Genomic DNA, 25,513 nt, shown 5'->3' on the forward strand with positions numbered 1-25,513 from the left:
CAATGGAACAGAATTTTCTCTGCATCCATAAGAATGTTTTGTGCATGCATACGCAGTGTCATCTTAAAGATTTTGTGCCCTGGGCAAGACATAGTTTGGGGGTCCCTGTGTAAGGGACAACCTTTTATTTATTGCCCATTTCTCGTTAATTCAAGCCTCATGAAGACAAGCAATAGCAAATGATGTTTTAAACTTCAAGAGGGTCACACAAAACAGTGAAAATATTTCTTGGCTAAGACCATAGAAATCCTTAAAATCACCTGCCATTGAGAGATAAAAACAGAGGTAAGTAGAGATTTAGAGAGGTAAAGAATACACAGCTAGTCAAATATAGAGAAAGTTCACTTTCCCTGGGGTACTCTTTTAAAAACCCAAGCTCTTGCACTGTTGATTTGTAATATCCAATGCCTGCCATAATCACAAACTGGACACACTCCTTCAACAAAAAACTATTAACCAGCAATTAAAATGTTCATGTCAATTAAGAAAATATATCGAAGGACACACACTGACTCTGGATTACAAGCTACATGTCATGTTGCTTCTGCAGTCTATCAAACGACATTTGAATCAACAAAAGCAAATCGGCCAGAGTTAGACAGTGTCTATTTTTCCCTAGTTGCCTCCATTTTTCGCAGACTCGTATTGCTGGGTTTTATAGTCTGTACACTAGGGCACTGCAACCCGTGCCCCAGTGTATTTGCTCTGACTCCTAAAACATAATTCCTAATTCTATACTTAACTTCTCAGTAAGACCACAGTATATGATGCAGGAAATACACCAATTGCTTAATCGCATAGAAAAGTTAAATGTCACCTGTGGACTGGAGCACATGTTGTGTCATTCTCTCTGCTTGCACAGTTCTGACAAAGAAAACATGACTTCAGGCCTAACTGTGTATCCTGACTCCTGTAGTTTTCAAAAATGCAAAAGCGAACCTTTCAAAGTAATTGTTTTTGACAGGCAAGAACCCTTCTTCCACTTCTAAGTAGGGCTTGTAGCAACACAGTAGCGTGCCTAGTATTTAAATGAGGTGCATGCAAGAAGTTAAAGTTGGCAGAAAGCTACAGTGAATAGTCCCCCGCCAAGCTAATTTCTTCTATCTCAGGTTTAGGACAAGCTACTAGAATCATTCAAACACTATTTTTTTTGTCCATTAAATTCAAATCAATGCTGAAGTTGAAATGTAATACATATTCATAAAAAGTGACTTTAAAAAAAGTAGACTTTGGGCCTTATTACGAGTACAGCCGTCCACAGGGCTGTGGTACTGTTAGTGGCTGTTCAACCACTGCCACACTGTGGGCCCACCCGCAGTATTCTGTGTGGAGGTTGGAAATATTGACTGAGTGAAGCAAGAATAGTGTCTGCACGATGTGAGCATTTTGGAAGACCTTATCCAGTCACAACCAGGCTTCGAGAGACTTTAGCAGATACTGCTGTAACCTTGAACTACTGGAGGATTTCAATTTCCTTTCAGAGACAAAGTCAGAAGGTAAAGTTTTTGACCAGGTCTAACCGTCTTGGTATATCTGACCCATTACTCATCGAAGTCAGTCTGAAATTTCACCTAGTTTACAGAAACCTGCGAAAAGTGACTAGTGACTGGTGTTTGACTATTTTTTAGCACTTTTTACCTTAAATATTTTAAATTAATATCCTGTTCCCCTCACTGGATTTTCGTTATATTGGGTGTAATTTCACTGAGCGGTTTTTCGGTTTTGGGTATAGGACTTTTATTGTATTATATTTTGACTTGTTAACTGTTTAATTACTGTTAACTTACTTAAATACTTTCCAAATTTTTCTAGGCAAAGGCTACAGAAGGGTGTGTAATGTATTCCTATAGGTTCTGTATCGATCCCTCTATTCCTGACCCTGTTCTGGTTAATAATTAACTAGCAGCCATCCCAAGGTGCAAAAACCGTTATCTGATTAAGCCACACCATGGCACAGAAACGTGTTATCTGATTAGGTCATAACGCATGCCATCTAATTAGACAAACGCTATTCTTCCAGCCCCTGATAAGGCATACGGAGTTCTCAAACCAAATCAAACCTATGACAACCTGGGAAAATCCCTACGGCCATTGTTTTGATTTCACAGAGAACTTCAGTAAAGAATGTGCTAACGACCAGTTCGTGACATCCTTATTGACGTATCTATGTCCATCCTTACGTCAATCTCGGCACCTTACAGGTATAAATATTACCGACATTGCCTTAAGCAAACACACGAGGTGGTGACGAGATCGGAGCAGCGAGACTTGCCGAAGAGGCCAGCACAGAGCGGACCCCGCTGGCGCTGCCCCGCCTTCCTGACGCGCTGAGAACGAGACGCTGCTTTTCTCCTGCCGAGAAATCCAGCTCCGGCGCTTCCAAGCGGCCCTCGCAGGCAGCTGGAATATCAAGACCAGAGATGAGAGATACCAGCCCTCAACCATTCTAGATCTCAGGTACAGAACTGAATAACCCCTTGCAGAGAATTCTTGAGTCAGTCACTTGGCAAAACAAACTTAACTTAAACTGCTACTTATCTACTCCCGCCCACGTATTAGGCTTAGGTCAGGTACACTGGGGTAGGCGTGGTTAGAAGCACCAGTTGAGTACGATTAGTCAAATGTATATATGTATGTATCTATTTTATCAATTTTAAATATCATATGGCTTAGAAACCATATCAATGCTTTTACAGTATTATTTTATACTTCTGCTTTTATTGTATGCACTTTACTTAACCATAAGTATTGCAATAATATCGATTCATTTCTCTTGTACGAGAAAAGAGACTGATCAATAAATAACATATTTTATTGAACACGCCCGTCTCTTCCTTTTCTCTACAATCTGGTGAAACTAAGAATGCACTGAACTGACTGAGTAAAATAAGTTGTCTTTTGTTTTCACACGACTCTAGAGATACACTCTTGATTAGGGGAGAGCAAAGTTGTCATGTTCTATGGTTGTCAGAAACTAAATCCCTTCTTGTCTATCCAGGGAGGTTAAACTCCTCCTTACCTATTCGAGAAAGTTTCTAGTGAACTCTGAGCTAGCTGGCAAACCCAAAACTTTAAGTCTAATATCGTCAGTAGAAGACCTAGTTAACCTCCGTCCTAGGTCTATACTATTGAAGGTATTATTCCAATGCGCAGAGCCTATTGGGATAATAGGAACTACACTACATGGCGCCCAAACGTTTGGATAGGCGATAAAACTAACGCAAGACATTAGAGTAACTCAGTCATGCTTTTTCACACAGAACCCCTTTTTTCCCATAATACTCCAAAGACGTCTGGAGTGGGTGAAAGGTCATATCCGCCAAACCTCGCAGGAGGAGACTCCTATGTATGGTTCTTGGTTTAGTCAACGTTGAAGGATACACTGTTCCAAAATATTGTGCATCTAATCTTTGTTTCCATAAGAAACCTGATCTGCAAACAAACAGAATAACCTTCCTGTCGGTAAAATGGTAGACAGTGATGAAGAAAGAGAGACAGCTAGAATAGCAGCTGAACTCATAGCAGCTGATAATACTATGCAAGAAGCAGACCCGGATATAATACTCATCCCAGTCAACAAAAGGAAATCTGTAACTTTAAAACTTATAGAAAATGGACTGACACCTAGAGGTGGCACAGTCATATTCGTAATAGAGGCACACGAATATCGGCAGACAGAGGTATTCTATTCATGGATAAACTTTCCAGCAGCTAATGCTGTAACAAAGGTCTTCCACTATTACAAAACAGAGGAACCTCCTGATGAGTACATTCCTTTCGAGGAGGTGGAAGTACCACTCAAATTCCAAGAGCACTTGTTCTTGTTTAATGGCACCCTAAAACATAATAATCACATCACCAGGCTCGGTCCACTAGGTAGACCAGGAGCAACGTGGCCGGTCCTAGCCGGATACACACCACATCCAGACATTGAAAAAATGCCTGCAGCAGAGCTTTTAATACAGCTAAAACAACTAATAAAAATACATAGACAATTAGTCCAATATGTAATGCGGACTTCAACAGTCCAACCAGCAATTAAAATTCCACAGCTGACCCCTCATCAGGGTAACACAAATAAAATTACACCACAGAACATACAGTCCTGTCTAGGTAAAGTACCCACAAAACGGGAACAAATACCTTTCTGGCTAGCACAAAAAATCACTCAAATAGAGGCGGTGTTTCCGGACACCACCCCGGTAGAAAAACACAGGATTCTGACTATCTGTCTTCCAATGGGAATCGCACCACACGTGGAGGACTGTGACACTTGGGGTACAGTCCTTGCTTCCATTTACACAAAAACACATGGTGTACCATCCATGTCAGTAATACCAGATGTGCTAAAACAAATTCAAGATGAATATGGTCCAGAACCCGCTTTAACTCTCGGTATGAAACTACTGAAAGACTTCAAGCAGGTCTCTGCAATATTATTAGCCAACATAAAGGGAGAAGCAGCAAATGTGGCGATTCGCCAGAGGTTAAAAGAGACAAATATAGCAGACCAACCATCGGAAATTGCCAGAATCATAGAAAAATCCTATGAAGAACTGGGAAGAGATAGTTTGGGTGGAATACCAGTGAAACCCCAACTAGTTGAAAGTCCTGAAAAGGTATTTATAAAAAATAATTTAAACACTCAAAAAAAGAGCTGGGATGGAAATAAACAATCCAATCCTAAAAAAAAAAGATTCCAGTCCAGAGGAAGGTCTCCTCGGCGGAGAGAAAGATCTCCTGACCAAGGACGCAAGTCTCCCCAACGGGAGCCCTCTGTGAAAAAATACAACCTTAGAAATAGGGATAATATAAAAAAACCTGATAGATATCAAGATATTGATACACGTCCCTCTCAATCTTTTCAGACTTCCTCGCAGAAATCGGAGAGAAGAGGACGATCAGAACACAGGGAGGAGCACGTCAAGTCCAAAGACAAAGAACCTGCTCATCTGAATAAAAAATTACAATTTCCAAAAAAGAAGGTAGCCAGTATTAAAGTAATCAATAATGCCGAGAATACTGAGGACACAGCTGAAAAACGGAGAATGGGCTCAGACAATGCTAGACAGCGCAGCAGAAGTGAGCATAGCTCGCAAAGTCCTTATGAATTATCTGGAGACAGTGGACACGAATGAATATATTCAAGTGGAAACTGCAGACACCAGAGTTAGCAAACCTCACAAAATATATGAAATAACATTACGTATAGAGGGGGATAAGACTAGAAAAATAAGGGGTTTATTTTGGGATAATCTCTCCAAGGGCTATGACATCCTTCTAGCTGAAAAAGACTGGCCACTCGAGTTTGTCAGGGACTGCCCTCATGGCGAAGATATAATTATGCTGGCCTTTTCAAATCATATTCCAATTCATAAAAAATATACACTTGCAAGAAAGTGGGCAGTAGCTCTAGCTCCTGCTTTATATAAAAATCATGTAGGATGGGATGAGGACTCTCCTCCTCACAAAATCCAGCTAAAATCACAACCTACTGCACAGAGGCAGTACCCAATTAAGCAAGAAGCTAAAAAACAGGTAAAAGAGATCCTAGATCAACTTGAATACCAGGGGGTGATTGAAACTTGCACCTCACAAATGAACAATCCTTTGTTTCCTGTCTCCAAACCAGACAACTCATATCGTCTAGTTTTGGATTACAGACACCTTAACTCATATTGCAAAACTTTTGCAGTGCAAAACTCGCATAGTGCTGCACTAATGAATAACATAGTGCGCAAAAAATACAAAACAACATTAGACATCTCTAATGGATTCTTTTGTCAAAATATAGCACCAGAGAGCAGATATTTGACTGCGTTCTCGGTAAATGGCTCGCAAAAAAGTTTCTGCCGTTTACCCCAGGGGCACAAGAACAGCCCAGGATTATTCTCAACGAGAGTAACAGAATTACTACAAACATATGATGACGAGGCATTATCATATGTCGACGACATTTATCTAACAGATGATGACTTGGATACTCACTTGAAGAGAGTGAACACCATAATACTTGGGTTCGCAGCAGAGGGTTACAAATTCAACTTTAAAAAATCAAGAATTGCCCATCTAACAGTCCTGTTTTTAGGATATGAATTATCAAGTGAAGGCAAAAGCCTGGCTGACAATTTCCTAGAGAAATGTGCTGTACTCCAAGCTCCTAGAACACTAAAAAACTTACAATCAATTCTAGGCTTCCTAAATTTCGGAAGAACATACATTGCAAATTACGCAGAAAGGGTCAAACCCCTTTATGATCTAATAAAACCAGATTTTAAAAGAATCAATTGGACTCAAAAACACACAGAAATTTTGAGATCTTTACAAACAGACATGTTAATTAAAACAAAATTAGAAACACGTGATGACACACGCAATCTTGTGATTCGAGTCATCCCAGGCAGATGCGGATTCACATACCTGACCTCTAATGAGGGAGAAAAGGTACCAATTGCATACAAATCACACTTGTACACAGAAGCTGAAAAGAAATTCAGTATTAAAGAAAACATTGTTCATGCAGTTCAAACGGCTATAGCAAGAGAAAAAGACAACGCTGATGGTAGACGTATCACAGTCAGAACAGCGGAGTCAGCCTTTGAGGCATTAACAACCCCATGTAATTTACCAACAACAGCGTTGAATCCAGAATGGATACAATGGGTGAATTCAATTACAACGGACAGAGTAAAATACTACTTTGATCCAGAATTAAAGGAATTAAAATATCTAGAATATGAAATGACATACCCTCTGCCAATCGACATTCGGCCCTTACGACAGTACGCCTGTGTAATCTATACAGACGGCCATGCTCAACCACCAGGGTGGGGAGAACAAGCATATAACCCCACATGTGAAATCAGAAAAGAAGTGTGGCACGGAGGGAAACTGAGACCTCTGCTAGTAAAAACACACTCAGTAGAAACAAATTCAGAAGAACAAACTGAAATAATAGCATTGAAAATGGCGGTAGATAATGCAGATCGCGAATTCCTGACACTTATAGTGTCCGATTCATATTACTGCGTCAAATCATATAACAACAATTTGCAGAAATGGATTCAAAACGGTTACAAAGATGACACAGGTGCAACAATAAAGCAAAAAGTGCTTTGGAAACAAATAGTTCTTTTGCAGAAAGAACTACCAAAAACTCACGTGATACACTCACTGAGTCATCAGCGTGATGGCGTTCACGTTGCAGGGAATTCATTGGCTGAGACAGCCACAACGGTAGCAACTGAATCGGCTTCCGTAGTTAGAAAAAAGCGTACAGTAAAATACATTGACGGTGAAACAGTGCTGGCGGTGAAAACGTCATCAAAAGGCGACTGCTCAGCACTACCGATCAACTATCCACTCAATTATACATACATAATCGATGCAAACTCCGTTCCTTTTGCTCGAATCCCTGGAGTGGGGGACAGAGTGATTCCAAACACGAACAGGAGAGGATTGTTAGTAGCAGACGCACATATGGGTGAGGGTCTCAGACACCTCAAACTAAAAGATTCCCTGGAAGAATTACAATCAGTGTACTGGTGGCCAGGTATGAGCCTGCATCATCACATCTTTGTAAAGAACTGCCCAGACTGCAATAGAGATCGCAGTGGCGAGAGAAACGGTATATTACCATGGCGTTTCACTCCAGAATGGATCAACAATAAAAATTAATGCGTCCAATTAACATATAAAGACTATTTTCCACTTGTGATGTAGACCCCAGCACTCGGCTGACGTCTGGACTGTTATAAAAAGATTTGCGAGTCTATAATGGCATATACGCTAGAAGCATGCTACGTTTGGCTAAATGTTTTTTCCTCTTGCCCTAAAGCGTGTGGAAAAACATGGCCAAATGAGCATAGCATAGCGGGACTCTTCTCACTTCCTACCTGAGGGAACGGGATGGTGTAAAGAAAAAACCAAAGGCATAAAGTAATCTATAACAGCGAAGGTATTAGGTTCGGGAGCTGGGTGGGTCAAACATCTAATAAGTGTCCAACGTAGTCTAAACAACCTGCCAAGAAATTCTCTGAAGGGATTCAGTCCGTACGAATTATTGTTTGGAACTAGAATGATGGTCTTAGATCTTGACAGTCAGACTTCAGTGGTTAAAGAAAAAAGCTTTGATATCAAAGATCGTTTGGCTATTTTGCAGGACTTAAACGAAACAAGGAAAGACCTGAGCAACATAAAGTTGAAACAACAGCCAACGACCACTGAAGAAAAACCACCTGTCCCAGCAAGACCTGTCTGGATTCCAAAAGTCGGGGATCTAGTCAGAGAAAAGATCACGGTAAAGAAGGAATTTGGGCCTTCTTACAGAAAAGCAGTTCCTGTCTTATCTATCAACGGGACAAGATCAGTAGTACTACCGCCCCTTGCTGGTGAAAAGGAGAACAGAGTTGTATCAATCAACCTGATAAAACCACAATCATGTGGCCGATAACAAACAGTAGGCCAAGTGGACTCCCGATAAGTAGTAGAACACCAAGGTTTGCTACAAACACAGAGGTTCAATCTAAAATGCTACTCACATTTGAAATGCCAACAGAACAACAACAAGGACTATGCAACAATGCTATGGAACTTAAACCTCTAAAAACCCAAATAAAAACATTTAGCAGAGACACACCAATCTACAATGAAGTAACAAATGACTATGCTGCTGCAACAAAACACGCTAATAAAGCAAACAGTAATCCTGAAGCAATAGGAACAATAGACAGAACGGCATCTGGTTACTTCATCAACTTCAATGATTCATCTGAAGATCTGAGTGAATCAAAGGAACAAACATCAACAAAAACCTTTAAAGATAAAGCTAAGGAACTTTTTCAACATCTGAAAGAAACCTATCTGATTTCTCCATGGATTGAATTCTGGGTGGCCTTAGGTGCACTTATCCTCATACTTTGGCTCATCATGGTACTATGTTTGGGACATTTCATTGAGGGAAAATATGCTAAAATGGACACAGCAAGCCAGAAAATCAACTTGGTCCTCAAACCACACACGTCTTCACACGTCGAGAAAAGATAACTTTCTTCAGTCAACTTCACAGCCAATCCTATACCCGGTGGGGTAGCATGGGACAATACTGATTATGAAATCTATGGTCCGGTTGAAATCCTGAAGTATCCACATCAAATCAAGATCTCATTGAGTGACTTTGTAAAACCAAGCTCAGTTGCAGATGATTGGGACGTTGAAAGCATTAATAATATGATGTCTGACCTAGTGATGTCTGCTAAATTTACAAAACATGATTATTTGCAGGGTTCGTCTAATTATGATAAAATGTTCTGCTATAATCACTATAGTAATCATTATCTGCATAAATCTGCACAACCTAGAAATGTCTTAAATTATAATCAATGGGAACACTGTGCAACCCCTCCAAAAGGTAGCTCAAGAACTTTTTATGACAAATATTCATATTTTTCAGGGTTCAACACAAGTAATGCAGAAACATTTTATTTCAAATTATCGAATAAGACAGGTACAAAGACCATGCTTACAAATACTAAATTGATATATTCAGACTCATTTTTTGAGCAAATGAGTACATTTGGTTTTGATTACTGGGAAAAAAATGTTGAAGTAAAAAGTGTTTGGGGTACAAAGGAATGGCAAGTACAAGGTATAGAATCATTGTTTAGAGCCTGCATGATCCCAGAACAAATTATATTTTTGAATGACACTGTCCAACAAACTACCTGTCTTGGCCTAGCCAAAATCAAAGACTTAAACAAACCGTCTATTCCAAAGCCAACAATGACCGGTAATATATCTATAGATGAGGAGATAGACGTAAACCATATATTAAGCCAAAACAGAACACATCCTGATTGGAAACAGTGGTTGATCTGGCCCACAGATACTAATAACTGTCAAGACAGATTCCTGAACAAAATCCAGGGGTTCACATTGACCAGGCCAGACCCTAGATATTCCCAAAGACAACACCCAGGGATAATTACCACGTACAGTGTGGGCAAGCTCTGCCTTCAATGGCTACAAACATCCACACTGGCAGAAATTAAGCAACACCTAACTTTACTTACTGATGGTGCTGACTTGCGTGATTTCAATATGGGACCGCGCAAACAGCGTCAAAAACGCTTCATAGCAGCCTCTATATATGCAGCTTATAATGAAGCCTGGAAAATAACTCAAATTGAATCGTCAGAGAGAATACGGGAAATTGACCGTATTAATTTGGAAAAATCACTTTCTGTAGTGGACAATGGGTTAATGACTCTGTCCTCCAGAATATACTCTTTGGACAGCATTGTGTCTTCAGCAATCGACATAATATCGCAAGACTTACTGTTGTTACAACACGGTCAGTCCCAATTGCGTTCTATTGTACAGCTTGGCTGGACGTTACAAAATCTGCGTTCAGGCTATGTGCCTTGGCGTTTAATCAACACAACGTCACTATTCAATAACTTTAACCTTACTGATAAACAAATCAGTATGGCACAGAAGGGTGCTGATTATACAATCCTGAGCATTGAGAAACTCGAGAGATTACCATTGACAATGTCAGAACGACCTGTCAGTGAATGGATAATACATGGAATAATTAATATTCCAATATCTACTTTCAGGTTTCAATACTGCCAAAAATATATACAGGCTGGCATGTACGAAAAATTGGGTAAAGGGTACATTAAGTCAACATGGAACTTGCCCTATTCACATGCATGTGTCAGTAATAAAGGCCGGAAAGTGTTTCTTAGTGGCAATAATTGTGCGATGTCACTAAGCGGTACACTTCTGTGTAATGGTATTAGTTTACACTGAGCCTGTGAAGGGTCCTCAAATGACCTTTCATGTCACCAGCTAGGCACACCTGCGACACAAATAGAACCATTCTTTAGGAGACTATCGAACGGGAGTTACATTATAATTGTAGACCGCAGATGTTGTAGTTTGGTGCCCGGAATACCTTATCTCATAACTACGACTGCGAAGGTCATGTGCTGTGAACGAGTATTGTTCCCCAGCGCAATGCCAGACAGGGAGGCAAGGTTATGGCCGAATTTGAAAATTGCTTCTATTCGAATTGATACTTTAAGCAGAATGAAAACAGTGCTCCTTCAGACGCCGACCAGGCTCACGTCATCAAAAGAAACGTATGATCTCCAAGTTGCAAGGACAACGGCAGAGATTCATTCATTGTTATCAACTAATTCCCCCATACATTTCGCGGAAATCCTGAACGAAATCTTAAATATTTCTGATACCAGTGGAGTCTCAAATGTATTTAAGACAGTGTTTTCGGTGGCTTTAACACCATTTAAAGCCATTCTGGGTATTTTTCCGGAGTTCGTCCATTCCATCTTTGGTGGACTTCCTCTCCTTTTGGGACTAGTGGCAGGAATCCTATTTTTGATCCTGTTATTTCGCTATGGCAAACCGTGTCACAGACAAAACACCTGCGACAAGGGAAGAAACAATCCTAGCCATTGGATACCGGGACCGGATATCTAAAATATTGGGACTATCCCGGCTTAGAGACCTGAACATGACTTGGTTTCTTTCATTTAGACCAATGTGGCAAAGCTGTGTTTTACCTGTATTAAGGTGGTTGCTATGCGGAGAAGAATGCGTGTTGGACACCTGTCTGACGCTACAATCGGATGCGCCAATGGATGCAGAAACTTTGTTGGGTCCGGTCACGGCTCATGCATTGTGCTGTCCCCAGCGGCTACCAATCCTGATGACGGCATTCGTGGAGACTTCACCACTACGATTGAGGGGTAGTGAGGTTCAAGATGAAAGCAGCATCGATCAGGTACGACCTTCTGTCAGCTATGCTGATCAAAACATCAATGGAGGCAATCATGCTCATGAATGCATGGTAACATCTTTTTCCGAGTTAGTGGAACTCTCACAGGAAGCTGTTGACAGCTTTTTCGACAGTCTAAATAATATGATGTTCTCACCAGAGCAGAAATAATGACTTTTGAGCAAGCGAGCACACGGCGTTCCCATCACCCTGAATTTGGCCTTCAACTTTAATGATAAAGTAACATGAACAATTTTTCTCTCCAGCATGGACAGCAGATTTTTTCACAATCCCCAAAATATTTTTTTACAATTTTTCGGGACACTTATCTTTATATTTATTTTGTGATGAAATGGTCTCGCATTTTTTCTTCTGTATTAAGAGCCATTTCATGTGTTATTTTTCACATTTTATTAATAATGATGTATGAATATGCGTGATTAATTTAGCATTTCTCTACTGCTTGAGTGCATATGGTGCATATGATTATTTTTTTCTCGTATATTACATAATTTCGAAATGCATATAAATGTATTTTGGGGTGGTACGGTATACACATACACTACTGTATAGTTACTATGCCTAGATCTTGTAAATATGGACATAGCCTGCGTGGAGTGGGTGTAATGTATTCCTATAGGTTCTGTATCGATCCCCCTATTCCTGACCCTGTTCTGGTTAATAATTAACTAGCAGCCATCCCACGGTGCAAAAACCGTTATCTGAATAAGCCACACCACGGCACAGAAACGTGTTATCTGATTAGGTCATAACGCATGCCATCTAATTAGACAAACGCTATTCCTCCAGCCCCTGATAAGGCATACGGACTTCTCAAAACAAATCAAACCTATGACAACCTGGGAAAATCCCTACGGCCATTGTTTTGATTTCACAGAGAACTTCAGTAAAGAATGTGCTAACGACCAGTTCGTATGACATCCTTATTGACGTATCTATGTCCATCCTTACGTCAATCTCGGCACCTTACAGGTATAAATATTACCGACATTGCCTTAAGCAAACACACGCAGTGGTGACGAGATCGGAGCAGCGAGATTTGCCGAAGAGGCCAGCACAGAGCGGACCCCGCTGGCGCTGCCCCACCTTCCTGACGCGCTGAGAACGAGACGCTGCTTTTCTCCTGCCGAGAAATCCAGCTCCGGCGCTTCCAAGCGGCCCTCGCAAGCAGCTGGAATATCAAGACCAGAGACGAGAGATACCAGCCCTCAACCATTCTAGATCTCAGGTACAGAACTGAATAACCCCTTGCAGAGAATTCTTGAGTCAGTCACTTGGCAAAACAAACTTAACTTAAACTGCTACTTATCTACTCCCGCCCACGTATTAGGCTTAGGTCAGGTACACTGGGGTAGGCGTGGTTAGAAGCACCAGTTGAGTACGATTAGTCAAATGTATATATGTATGTATCTATTTTATCAATTTTAAATATCATATGGCTTAGAAACCATATCAATGCTTTTACAGTATTATTTTATACTTCTGCTTTTATTGTATGCACTTTACTTAACCATAAGTATTGCAATAATATCGATTCATTTCTCTTGTACGAGAAAAGAGACTGATCAATAAATAACATCTTTTATTGAACACGCCCGTCTCTTCCTTTTCTCTACAATCTGGTGAAACTAAGAATGCACTGAACTGACTGAGTAAAATAAGTTGCCTTTTGTTTTCACACGACTCTAGAGATACACTCTTGATTAGGGGAGAGCAAAGTTGTCATGTTCTATGGTTGTCAGAAACTAAATCCCTTCTTGTCTATCCAGGGAGGTTAAACTCCTCCTTGCCTATTCGAGAAAGTTTCTAGTGAACTCTGAGCTAGCTGGCAAACCCAAAACTTTAAGTCTAATATCGTCAGTAGAAGACCTAGTTAACCTCCGTCCTAGGTCTATACTATTGAAGGTATTATTCCAATGCGCAGAGCCTATTGGGATAATAGGAACTACACTACAGGTGGAGCCCATATTTAAATTATTCAAACTATCTTTTACGTCAATACGTTTGTGGCTTTATTCCTTGCAGTGGACTACCATCCACCTCAATTAATCATTAAAGTGACAATCAACTTTACACATTTTCCTAGGTTAAGGGTGCCTGGTCTATGCCAAGGCTACGGAAGGGTTGATCCCATATTTAAATTATTGAAACTATCTTTTACCTCAATACGTTTGTGGCTTTATTCCTTGCTATGTACTACCATCCAGCTCAATTATTCATTACAGTGACAATCAATGAAATGCCATGCATTGATGAACACCTTATCTATGCAATTGTAAAACATGAAAAACCCATAAAATCCAATAGATAAAAGGGGCTGACTCACTGACTATTCTTCCTGCAAAGCGCAAGGATACATTGCTCAGCCGAGTAGATCCAAGCTCTTGGTTGGAAATGCGTCACGCAGTGGGGTCCCAGGGAGCTGCAAGGCAGTGATGCAAGGCCCTGCATCGTCAAGGATGCTTTTGACAAGGGGGCTTGTGATGGAAACTCTTCCATTGAGGATGCTTTAAGTACCGGCCTGTTCTGAAGAAGCTGCAGGGCTTTCAATGCGGAGCCCTGCTTTGTCATTGAGGATGCGGTCAATAAGGGGCTTGCAATGCGAGGGCCAGCATCAGGGATGCATCATGCAGCATCAATTCTGATGAGGCTGTGATGGGCAAAGGTGATGTGATGTCCTGGCACAATAAATGACGCATGTTAGGCTCCAACACCTTCCCGAAAATTGGTTTCAATTGTAGGGGGAATAATAAATGTCACCACTTTAGTGTCCAACACCTTCCCCAAAATGGTTTAGATGGAACTGGGAATCGTAATTGCCAACCTAGTAGTTTATATCACTCTTTCAAAAATGGTTTACGTTGGAGTGGGTATATTTAATGTAACTATTTTAGTGTTAATTTCCTTTGTTAAAATGTATTTTTATGTAGTAGGAGCAGCTTCAGTGATTACGAGTTAGGCGGTCTTCCTGCAGGCTCTATGCCAGCACCCCGAAGGAAGACTGCCAAACTCATAGTCAGACCGCACGCCGGATTACGGGTTTCATCCTGGTGGGTGGTCTGTATTGCAGACCAGCCCACGGTGGTGTCTTTCTAAGGCTCATAGGAGAGCCTTTGAAAAACACACCTTATGGGACAGCCACGGTACATTCCTGCATAGCATGTTATGCAGCATGTTGTGCAGTCCATGCCATGCAGGAACTGGGGTTCATGCATACAGGGGGCACAACATGTGCTCCCTTGCATGCATCCACGGGCCCAGATGCAACAGTGTGCCCTTTTAGAGCCCCCTTATTTTCCTAACTGCCACCCTTTTCATGGCGGGCTCACTGCCATGAGAAAGAGGGAGGCGAAGAAACTTGTAATATGCTCTGTGGTGCTGCAGAGGCACCACCAGCATATTACTTCCTTAGACCACTGCGCCACAGCCGCAGGATCATTGATCCCCAGCAGTTGCAGCTGTCTATAGCAGCCCAACTGCCCAAGTCTTAATAGGGAGGGTGGACAGACAGTCTGGCAGTCCATGGACCGTCACCATGAGTTCGGCGATCCTATGGACTGCCAAACTCATAATCAGGCCTTTAGTATTTTTGATGTTTAGAAATATAATCAACATAGCAGTTGGGTGTATGTTTGAAATAAATAACTTTAATTTTTAGATATTTTCATAGAATAAAGACATGTAACCCTTTTTTCCAGTTTTTCTACATTTTTACTTTTTTAACATATTCAGTTCTAGCTATAAAAACAAAACATTTATTGCTAAATATAAAACAAAATAATGCATTTTTATTTTTAAATAAACAGTAACAATCATTTAAAAATAATATTGCATATTGTACATTTTTCAGGTTATTTTTTTAACATGATTTCAGTTGTTTCATATATAAATATATTTTATTAGTATACATTAAACAACTGTATATTTCTGTACTATTATTTAATTTATATTTTACAATTTTGATTACATTTTCAACAACAATTCTTAATGTATTACATGTTTAATAATTATTTACAGCTTTCAAAACTTTCTTTTACATTTTTGTAATTCATTTTATTTTCTCTTTTTTATGGTGGGACAGGCATTTTTTTTTTACTTTCAATTAGCTGTCATTTCATTTTACTGATACGTTCTATTTAGTAGCCTATTCATGTAACTTTTAGTCTTTCTCCAGGATCCGGGTCACGGGAAGGTACTGCTTTTTGACAGAAGAACGAAACCCTTTTTAAAGGTTTTTTCTAGGGTTCTGAGGGTGGGAGGACATGGGGCAGTTGTAGAGGTTAGTTATAGTTATGGTGTTGTATGAAGATTTTTTGTGAATTCAGTTGTAATCGTAGCGTTCTTCACTAGTTTGTTGGTTTAGGTTTTCATGCAGTGTTTTGTAGTAATCAATTGATATGTAAAGTTATTGTTGTGTGTTACGTTACTTGCTTTTGAATGCTTCAATCAATCAATCAATCATTTGTAAAGCGCACTACATACCCATGAGGGTCTCAAGGCGCTGGGGGGGGCGCTACTGATCGAACAGCCAGGTCTTGAGTATCCTCCTGAAGGTCAGCAGGTCTTGGGTCTGTTGTAGGCTCAGTGGGAGAATGTTCCATCTCTTGGCGGCGAGGTGGGAGAAGGATCTCCCACTTGTGGTTGTTCTTCAGATGCGAGGGATGGTGGCGAGTGAGAGGTCGGAGGAGCATAGCTGGCAGTTAGGGATGTAGAAGGAGAGCCGACTTTTGAGGTAGGCTAGGCCAGTCTTGTGGAGAGCCTTGTGTGCGTGGGTGAGGAGCTTGAAGGATATCCTCTTGTTGACAGGGAGCCAGTGCAAGTTTCTCAGGTGGGGGGTGATGTGGCCATGGCGTGGTACGTCAAGGATCAGTCGTGCCAAGACGTTTTGGATGCGTTGTTGTCATTGATGAGCTTGGTCAGGGCTCCCACGTAGAGGGCGTTTCCTTAGTCGAGTCTTCTGCTGATGAGGGCCTGGGTGACTGTCTTTCTTTTATCTGTCGGGATCCATCTGTAGATCTTGCGGAGCATGCGGAGGGTGTTGAAGCAGGAGGAGGAGACGGCGTTGACTTGCTTGGTCATTGAGAGCATTGAGCCGAGGATGATTCCCAGGTTGTGTGCACGGTCGGTGGGTGTCGGGGCTGCCCCCAGTGCCGTCGGCCACCAGGAGTCGTCCCAGGCTGAAGGGTTGGAGCCGAGGATGAGGACCTCTGTCTTGTCCGAGTTCAGCTTCAGACAGTTGGTCTTCATCCAGTCGGTGACGGCCTTCATTCCTTTATGGAGGTTGGCTTTGGCTGTGATGGGGTCCTTGGTGAGGGAAAGGATCAGCTGAGTGTCGTCGGTGTTGGAGATTATGTTGAGGTCGTACCGTCGGGCTTCGTGTGCGAGCGGGGCCATGTAAATGTTAAACAGCGTCGGGCTGAGGGAGGATCCCTGGGGTACGCCGCAGATGATCTCGGAGGCTTTGGAACGGAATGGGGGAGTCGGACGCTCTGGGTTCTGCCAGAGAGGAAGGAGGTGGTCCAATCCAGAGCCTTGTCTCAGACCCCTCGGCGTGGAGGCGTGCGCGTAGTGTGTGGTGGCAGACGGTATCGAAGGCGGCAGAGAGGTCTAGGAGGATGAGTGCTGCGGTCTCGCCTTTGTCCAGCAGGATCCTGATGTCGTTGGTGGCGGCAATGAGGGCAGTCTCGGTGCTGTGGTTGCTGCAGAACCCTGACTGGGAAGGGTCCAGGATTCTGTTTTTTCTTCAAAGTATCGGGTTAGTTGTCTGTTGACGGTTTTCTCGATGACCTTGGCCGGAAAGGGGAACGGAGAGAAAGGCCGGAAGTTCTTGAGGTCTCTTGGGTCTGCCTTAGGGTTTTTGAGTAGGGCGTTGATCTTTGCGTGTTTCCAGATCCTCTGGGAAGGTCGGGGTCTCGAGGGAGGGATTGATAACGTTGCGCAGGTGTGGTACAATGGTGCTGCTTGCTCTGTTGAAGACGTGGAGTAGATTCTGCGCATGGAGTTGATGGTGTCATCGATGCTCACACTGGCCCAGGCTAGCAGGGGGTCGTGGTCGATGGTGTACGGAGGGTCTGTTGTGTTGCTGTCTGTTGGGGCTGTCTGGGTGTTGAAGCTGTTGTGGATGTCTGCTATCTTGCGGTGGAAGAAGGTGGCGAGGGAGTTGCACAGGGCTTGCGACGGTGGGATGTCGTTGGTGTTGTAGAGTTCCTTCACGATGTTGAAGAGCTCTTTGCTATTGTGTGCATTGTTGCGAGGTGGTCTTTGAAGGAGGTCCTCTTGGCCGCCCTGATGAGGTGGTGGTGGCTGCGGATGGCATCCTTGTGTGCTGCGTGGCTGTCCGAAGTTTGTTCACTGTGCCGTTTCTTCTCTAGTTTCCGGCAGGCTTGCTTGGAGGCTAGGAGTTATGGGGTGAACCAGTTGGCCCTCTTGCTGGTGTCTCTGTGGGGGAGTTTCTTCAGCGGGGCGAGGGTGTTGGCGCAGTCCTCGATCCAGCGTATCGATCAGGGTTGTGGAGTTCAATTCAATTCAATTATTTAATTGTTTGATTAGTAACAATCATTACAATATAAAAAAGAAAAGTTCACATGTTCACATGTTACAAAAACATGCTATCATTAATAAACTTCATAAAAAATAATTTTAAAACAATTTCTCAGTTTCCCTCATGAGCTAGTCTTTTAATTTTATTAGTCTTAGACAAGCAAATATGGGAGTTCAGGTACGTGAGTGGGTGTCCAGCCATGATTTTTGTTTTCATCGATTATCCTGGAGCTGTTTTCTTACTTCGATCATGAATTTGAGACCCTGACAGGCCAGGATTGAAGAGGAACCTCCCAGCCAGCTTATTACCGCCTGCCGGCATGTTTTTATGTTCAGTTGGATCAAGATGTCCCGTAAGTACCGTCTTCTTAGTGCCATGAGAGCTGGGCACACACAAAACAAATGAGTTAGGGTTTTGTTGTAGTATCCGCACAGTCTGCATTGCGGGCTTTCTTCTTGGTGTTTTCAGGACGATCTCAGGTCCTTGGAATAATGAAGACCCATTCGGTAGTCTATATAGATCTTTTTTAAGTATAGGCTAAAGTGGGAGGCCAAATAAACCTGCGGTTTTTGTTGGTTGTAGGAGGAGATTACAGTCCAGGCATGGCGTTGATTAGAAAGTATTTTCTTGTCCTCTAGAAGTGATTTTCTTTTTGCTGCTATGTTGGCTGTTTTACTAAAGTATGCTTGGTCTGTTTTTTTGTTCCATACTTCTAATAATTACAGTTCAGACAGGCAGGTTCTCAAGTAGGTTGCCCATGAGTTTCTCGAAGGCTCAATGACATCAGTATTTATTTCTTGCCAACAGTTGTGGAGTTTTTGTCGTTGTTGTTCTCAAGGTGCTTAATGCTTAAGTGTATTGTGCATGTATTTTTGATTGCACTGTTTTTTGCTGGTGCATTTTTTGTTTTACTTTGCATGTTTTTCTTTATGAACAATCTTGGACCTGGCCTATTCTGTGGAGTCACTCCCAAACCTTTTGATTAGGGCCTCCCCTGTTTGCTGAATTATTTATTGTTGGCTTTACTGCTAACCAGCGCTAAAGTGCATCTTATCTCTCCCTAAAACATGATGACATTGGCTTATCCACATTGGCATATTACTTTACTAATAATTCCCTAGTAAAGTGCACTATATGTGCCCAGGGCCTGTAAATTACATGCTACTAGTGGGCCTGCAGCACTGATTTTACCACCCACTTTAGTAGCCCTGTAAACATGCCTCATGCCTGCCATTGCCGAACCTTCTCTCTACGTCCTTGAACCCAAGTTTCACCAAGGGCTTATTGGCTTTCCTCCTTTTCTCTGAAGTCTCGGGGACACAAAATTCTTCTTGCAACTCTGCTGCTATTACTGGACTTTGCCCTCTGTGTGTGTTATCCTTGCTTGAGGTGCCCCCTCCAGACTTAAGCTCCCTGGTCAAGTTTTCTGCAAAAATTGATGCAGTGACCCCCTTGCACAGAAGCTTGCTCTGTACAAGGGACATTTTCAGCAGGCCCTGCATGGGTCCTGTGCCGGACTGCCCGCTATCGTGGTCAACCTGAACTTAGGATTTGCCTTTTAGTGCTATTGACCTCTAAACACTGTTTTGGGATTTAATCTTCAAGCAATACCATCTTGAAATCTTCGTATTCAATGTTAGTTGTTTTGGTCTAGTTTTACCCAGATAAATATTCTCTATCTTTGTAAACTGGTGTAGAGTCTTTTTTTGTTTTTTTCACAATGGTACTATAATTTAAGTGTTGCACATATTGTTTACATATTGCCTCTTAAGTTAAACCTAACTGCTCTGTGCCAAGCTACCAGAGGGTGAGCGCATGGTTTGAATCATGGCTTGATTAAAGCCTATGATTGATTTTTTTTGAGTAGTAGGTATTTGTTTTATGTTTAATGTGCTTTAAGAGTTTGTAGTAAGCTCTACTTTGTTTATTTGGTGTTAGGGCATATATAGAAGCTATAGTTGAGGTTTGATATTCACCATGTATGGTGTATATCTGAGTGAATGTTTTAGGGCACATTGCAAAGGTCCCATCCATCATCCAGGCAGGAGGGGTATCACTAGTTGAGTGTTTTGCTCATGCAATTAAACATTTTCAAGTGGGTATAGGTGGTAGTTGGGCTCTGTTGTTTTTGGCGACTTTAAGAAGTATATCTTTTAGGATTTGTGTTGTGGACACCTGGGATCTAGCACTTGTTTCTCTTATATCCTGCAATAACTTTACTTATATTTCTGTCACATTTGGCGGGTGGACGTTTTCCCTTATATTAATTACAACATCATCTTTTGTATTGGCCATCCCATAGCATGCATTAGAGTAATATTTTGTACCTTTTATATTCACACTTTCCATCAATGTACTTTCTTCGTTGTAGGTGTAGCTCATTTGACAATAATTTTTAGTACCAGATGTATGGCTTTTGAATTTTAGATCATATAAATCATGCATCCAGTATGTACAATAGTTAGATTCAGTGAAATTTAGTTGTGCAGTCCTTAATTTTATTAGAGGAGCACTCAGTATTAGGAAAAGATATTCTGGACTGGACTTTTTTATTCTATAAATGTACCAATTTATCTGTGTCACTGTTGTTTTAATGAACAGTTTGCGTGCTATTTTTAAACATGCAGGGCCATATTATCAAGAAAGGGCAATACATTATCGCCGCTTTTATGGGGCAGGAAACTGCCGCTAAAGTGGCAATAATGGGCTTGATAATATGCCCTTGTGAATTCCCATAGAAGCCCAGGTTATGGTGTTAACCTGGGCTTCTATGGGATTTCACAGGGTCATATTATCAAGCCCATTATCGCCGGTTTAGCGGCAGTTTCCTGCCGATAAAAGCGGCGATATTATATCTCCCTTTCCTTTATAATATGGCCCGCAGTTTTTTTCATGAATTATCGGTTTCATGTATTTTTATAAATTAATAATAATCCATTAAGATATGCATACAATTATATTTTCAACACCATACTTTTATGGCATTCTCTTGCTGAATAAAGTTTTGACTGACTGACTGACTTAGTAATTGCTTTCCTTTCTGTCATATTATATATCTTGCTCTTTCTGTCACTATGTCTGAAAATAGTGTAATTGTATAAATAATTACATTTTTAAAATGTTTAGAATTTTTTTATTTATCTGCCAATACTTCCAAGTATAGGCAGTGGGTCACGATCATTAGCCGGGGGGAGGCTCTGAGGGACACAGGAGCCAGTATGACCACTGTCATGTGCAATCTGTTTTTCTCAGATCAGGAGATACTTGATACATTCCACCAGGTAGTAATTGCGGACAACAGTGAGAGTAAGAACCCAGTGACTCTTGTTCTCTTTGAGGGAGGAGGGGGCTCAGTTTCATTAAGGTATCTATGAGCCTTTCAATGCTTGTAGATTGTTTCCTTGTGAGTGACCTCGAGAACTGGAAGGAAGAGGAGCTGAATTCGCACCTGGAAATGTTGGGGTTGCCTCAGTGGGTCTGTGTGATTAGACAGTCCATGGCTGCCCGGGAGGAGAGTCAAGAGTGGCTGGAACATTGAAGAGTGGCTCAGGCAACTGGAAAGAAGGGGTAAGGCAGGAGGCATGGGAAGCCAGTCTCTGATGCTCCTGCAGTACCATTGGATGACATACCAAAAGAGGCAGCCCCTGAGCCAACTGGGGAAGACATTGTTTCTCTGGCAGACCTACCTCAGCGTGTAGGGTCATAGGTTGAGGGTGGGCCCATCAGGAAGAGTTTCTGCAAGATGCACAGAGATTGCCCAACCCTAGAGGGGATGAGCTGCAGGCTGAACCAAGCCAGCTGGTGATATCTCTAGAGATCATCTTATTTACTAGGAGAACAAACTCCTTTACCATGAACCTAAAGTGCCTGTGCATGGGGCAGAAGGTATGTTGGTGGTCCTGCAATGTTACTGGGCCTTCCTACTGTGTTTGGCTCACAAGATACCCCTGGCAGAAAATCTGAGCTGGACAAGACCTATGCCAGCTTGTCACCTAATTTGTTGGCCCCAGATGAGGACACCTTCAGAGGCTTTCTGTAGGACTTGTCTTGCCAAGCCGGGGGGAAGTCACGGAAGAGGCTCAAGACTCTCATGCCTGTTGTTGGCATCACCTTCAAGAGGGTGAGCATCAATATTGTTGGACTCTTTGTCTCCATAACTGCCTTGGGCAACAAGTGCATCCTGGTTTTGGTTAGATATGCCACATGGTACCCAGTGGCCATCCCTCTGAGGACCTTAACTGCACCCACAGTGGTTCGGGCCTTGATGGACATTTTTAACCAAGTGGATTTCCTTTATGGGAGTGGCATCAGAAAAGCGTACCAACTTCATGTTGGCACACATGAAGTCCATGTGGAACGTATGTGGGGTCCCCAGACAAATGAGCGAGTTGATAAGTTCAACTAGACCCTCTAGGGCATGATTATGGGCATACTGACACCCAATGAGATAGAAGTGGAACATCCTCCTGTCCTGCCTTCTCTTTGCATACATTAAGGTATGACACAAAGGAGTATGGATCAACCCTTTTGAGCTCCTCTATGGTCCCCTGAAAAGGGGACATCTCAGTTTGGTGAGTGATGGGTTGGGGCAAGCTACCAAGCAACCCATCAGTATGTGGTTAGCTACAAACCAAATGCAGAAGTTCTGGAAAAAGACTTCAGATAACTTAGAAGTTAACCAGGAGGTGATGAAGAAATGGTATGGTCAGAAGGCCACTTTGGTCGAGTTTCAGCCTGACCAGAAGGTGTAGGTGTTAAAGCTAGTTGAGCCCAGAGCCATCTAAGCTCATTGGACAAGGTGCTATGAGGTGACTGAAAGGAATGGGGCCACCTATTGAGTGGACCTCAAGACTCCGTAAAACCCCGTATGGATCCTCCATCTCAATCACCTGAAGTCTTACTATGAGGGGTCTGGGAGTCACCATGTTGTTGGTGGCAGATAATGGAGCAATTGGGACAGATTGATTCTCCCTCATCCCTTGACTAACACACTTGTGCAACTATGATATTGACACTGGTTACAGTCCCTCTGCCAAAAACAAAATCTACAGACTCTCAAATAATGTGAGGTCCAGCATCAAGGAGGAGTCCTCCAAGATGCTCGACTGGTGAGTAATTAAGCACTCCAGTACTCTCCAGTCCAAGCCAGTGGTGCTAGTTCCAAAGGCTGCCTACCGTGCACCACATTGAAACCCCAGTTCGGTAAGGACTGCAGGAAGTTCAATTCAGTCACAAAGACTGATGCTCACTATGGGGGCTGCCAAGTTCCTGAGTACTTTTGACTTCACCTCAGGGTACTGGCAGATTAGCTTGACTAACCTGGCTAAAGAGAGGCCACTTCCAATTCAAGGTAATGCACTTTGGCCTGAAAAATGACCCTGCACCTTCCAGCGGTTAGTGAAGCAGGTTGCAGGTTTTGTCGGGAATGGATGATTTCAATGCTGCTCACCAGCATGATATAGGAGTTTTCAGTAGCAGCTGGGAGAGCCATCTTATTTACCTCCAGGAAGTGCTTTAGGCTCTGCAACAGGCAGACCTGTCTCTGAGGCCAGTATGAGCCATATAGAGAAGGGGTCTGTGGTGTACGTGGGGCATCTGGTGGGCATTGCTAAGGGGCAGCTCCTCCAGGCCAAGAAAGAAGCTATTGTGGCCTGTGATCCCCATAAATAGAGACAGAAATGTGGACCGTCCTGTTCCTCACTGGTTCTTACAGTAGGTTTGTCAAGGGGTATGGCACCATTTTTGCCCCTTTGACTGAGTTGACTTTAAAGAAGCAACCAAGGAAGGTGATCTGGACAGAGGCCTGTCAGAAAGCCTTTGACTCCCTCAATCAGGGCATATGTAGAGCCCCTGACTTTTCCAAATAATTTACTGTGCAAACTGATGCCTCGGGGGACAGTATTCTTGCAGTTCAATGAGGTGGGCAAAGACCAACCTGTAGCCTTCATTAGTAGGAGGTCACTTACCCATAAACAGAGGGAGAGAGTTATCAAGAGAGAAGTCTTTGCTATGTTCTGGGCCCTGAAGAAGCTGAAAACATGCCTGTTTGGGAATAAGTCTTGGGTTCAGAAAGACAACAGGCCCTTCAGATGGTTGAGACAGATGAGGGATGAGAATCCCAAATTGTTAAGGTGATCCATCTTCCTACATGGAATGGACTTTATGGTAGCACAGTGTCCTGGATCAGACAACGCCTAGGAGGCTGGCTAGTTCTTCTTTTTTACAGCTGGGGGGCAATGTGTTAGACCTGTCAACCTTAGGGTGGTTTTACCCCAAATGTTTTGGCTTCACCCCTCCTATCTTGTGTTGGTCTCATGTCAGGCTCAAACCTTACTTGTTAATATATATATAAGGCACCTCTAAGGTAGGCACTACTCAGCCCAGAGGGCAGGGTGCAGTACATTTAAAAAGTTGGGTATGAACTGTAAAGTTTTACATGTCCTGGTGGTGAACAACAGATACATTTGTTTTTCACTACTGCAAGGCCTGCCTCTCCCATATGATAACATTGGAGGTATTTTATTACATTTAATACGCTGTAACTTCCCATTGGAAATAGGTAGACTGGTCGAGTTTGTAATTAAAAGACTTCTTTAATGGTGAAGTCAGATTTTTAATCCCAATTCTGGGAATGTTTGTTTCAGAAAGATGTCATTTTCTTGTCTCAACCATTCAGCATCTGATGCTTGTATCCTGGAACCCATGGCTAGGTGCAACTGGCACTTGGTCTTTGTGCATTGCTTGAAACTAAGGTGCGTAGGTCGGATGAGCTGTTCACAAGAAGGGTCAGGAGACCATTATGTGAAACAAAGGATACAGGGGATACGTTCCACTAGGGTAATGCACATCAACACATAGAGTGTCCCACCTAACTCATTAAGTTCAGGGTGGGCTTAACCGTATTCCTAGAAGCTCTTTTGCATATTAATATTAGGGAGAGCTAACATTAGAAATTCCTCATCCACACCCAAGGTTTCCCTTTATTAGCGGTTGGATGGAAATGGTTAAAATCGACTAGTAGTAAATAGAATGTATTGTATTAAGCAATTGATTGCAATAAAAAAATTGTGACTTATGACATAATTTATATAAACAAAGAAAAATTCAACAATAGTATAAAAAATGCAGCAGTTAAAACTTTAACATCA

The sequence above is a fragment of the Lissotriton helveticus genome, chromosome 2_1 (assembly GCF_964261635.1).
Source record: "Lissotriton helveticus chromosome 2_1, aLisHel1.1, whole genome shotgun sequence".
NCBI classification, from domain to species: Eukaryota; Metazoa; Chordata; class Amphibia; order Caudata; family Salamandridae; genus Lissotriton; species Lissotriton helveticus.